The sequence below is a fragment of the Penaeus vannamei genome, chromosome 17, assembly GCF_042767895.1.
Source record: "Penaeus vannamei isolate JL-2024 chromosome 17, ASM4276789v1, whole genome shotgun sequence".
NCBI lineage: Eukaryota > Metazoa > Arthropoda > Malacostraca > Decapoda > Penaeidae > Penaeus > Penaeus vannamei.
Window position 1 is genome coordinate 7,521,708 of NC_091565.1, and position 2,500 is coordinate 7,524,207.

The following is a 2,500-nucleotide window of genomic DNA, read 5'->3' on the forward strand; positions in this document are numbered from 1 at the left end:
AGGGAGCAAAACACGAGAGGGCTTGTGGAAAGAGTAGTCCTCTTCCTCGAGTTTCTCATCTACGCCTTGATGAGCTATCAGGAAATGCTCGTCATTGGCAATCAGACTCGAATTGTAACGAGGGTGGAAGTGTTCGTGTCTCTTATAAGTATTGACATGGTGTGTAAGGCAGATAGAATGATTTTAAAACCCGGAGACAACACACACAAACACACACGTACTCGCACACAGGCACTAGATACACGCACAAACATTAATTTCTTTTTAATGCCTTGTTATCGTACTTCGTCTCTTTTATTGTTTTGGTCCGAGGCATGTTTTGTAATGCGTTCGTCCCTTATAATCCAAAAGATATCTTTTCTGTTGTATACGAAGGAAAGAGTTACCCGTCTATGCATTATACAGTCAAATCTGTATAATTGTTTGTTATGGCTTGAATTTGGATTCAAAACGCTCGAAAAAAAATGTTTTGAAACAGCAACACGAAAACGATTTTATCCAAATCATCTTGTTTACCAAAAGCAACTTTATCGCTGGTTTGCCTAAAAGCGATAATTGCCTGGGAGAGGGAAATACTATTCTCTGCTAAATATTTGGGTACTAGGTTATTTAGAGAACGCAATCTCTTTCTTTGTGTTTTGATTGGTCTGCAGCACAATGAATTCGCTGGTTGTATAGTAATTGCCTTTCTGCTATCCTCTCTCTCTCTCTCTCTCTCTCTCTCTCTCTCTCTCTCTCTGTCTCTCTCTCTCTCTCTCTCTCTCTCTCTCTCTCTCTCTCTCTCTCTCTCCTCTCTCCTCTTTCCTTTCTCTCTCCCCTCTCTTCTTTCTCTCTCTCCTCTCTTCTTTCTCTCTCTCCTCTCTTCTTTCTCTCTCTCCTCTCTTCTCTCTCTCTCTTCTCGCTTCTCTCTCTCTCTCAAACTATCTATCTGACTGACTCTCTCTTTCTCTCTCTCTCTCTCTCTCTCAAACTATCTATCTACCTAACTCTCTTTCTCTATCTCTCCACCAAACTATCTCTCTACCTAACTCTCTCTTTCTCTCTCTATCTATTTACTTATCTATTTATCCATATCTATCTACTTGCCTGGTGTCTGGGTTTCGCATAAAATAATTAGAGAACATGTGGAATCCGAGAAAAATGTGCATATTTAGTTTGTCTCTGGACTGAGGTCAGAGGAAACAGGTATTGGCCGTCAAACCAGCTATAAATGAGGCCGCAGTTGTAGGCTTATCTACCTTCATAGGGTATTGTTTTAGTATTATATATAACAAAAGAGACTTAGAACTGTTTGAATATATGAAGAAAAACATGTTAAAAAGTAAGAAGAGAGAAGTACGTCACTGAATTTTCATTTGCACGGCCCTATCCAAGATCAAAACCGAATTCAAGACGACAATAAAGCTGTTGTGATGTGGTTTCTGCATTAACGAAGTGCTTGCTCATGCTCCTCTCTTGAACAGGTGTGCGGGATGCTGCTTCCTCTGCTTGGGAGTGAATGAGGCACCCCCTGCACGGCCAGGTGTTCGCTGCCTTCGCAATCAATACATATGTATGGTCACAGGGTTTGCCGTCATGCGTACACCGTTGGGTCGCCCCTTCCTCGCTCTCCCTCTCCCTCTTTCTCGCTCTCTCCCTATTTCTCTGTCTGTCTCATTGGCTCTGCCTTTCTCCTTCTCTCTCTCTCTCTCTCTCTCTCTCTCTCTCTCTCTCTCTCTCTCTCTCTCTCTCTCTCTCTCTCTCTCTCTCTCTCTCTCTCTCTCTCTCTCTCTTCTGCTTTCCTGTTCCCTTTTCTTGCTATTTCATTTACCTCTTCTCTCTTCTCTCTGTCTCTCTCTCTCTCTCTCTCTCTCTCTCTCTCTCTCTCTCTCTCTCTCTCTCTCTCTCTCTCTCTCTCTCTCTCTCTCTCTCTCTCTCTCTCTCTCTCTCTCTCTCTCTCTCTCTCTCCCCTCAGTCCATTGTATCCTCCCCTCTCCCTGATCCTTAATCCTTCTCTATACCTCGTCCCGTTCATCTCCATCTGCTTTCTGATCTCCGTCCATTTCTCTGGACCTTTCTCTTCCATTTACTCCCTAAGACACAACATTTCCCCTTTTCACTTTCTTTTCTAATTTTCTTTCTCAATCAGTAAGAAAAGAAGAAAAGAGAGAGGCATTGTACTGAATTTGGAATTGGTAGGACTATAGACGAGATCATCACGTTAATCGAATGGCTATTTTGCATGTCAAAGAAAACGGGAACCAGGGTGTAGGGGAGTATGGTAGGACTGTTGTAAATTTATATTAAAATGGTAGCATGAATTTCAATTTAAGTGTGATTGGATATTATCATTAATGACGATGATGATGATGATTTCTATGATGATTTTGTTGATAGTGAGGATGATGATGATAATATTAATAATGATAATGACATAAATGATAACAAGAATGTTAATGGTAATTACCGCAATAAAAATAAGGATAATAATGATGATAATGGTAATGATAATCCTCATTAT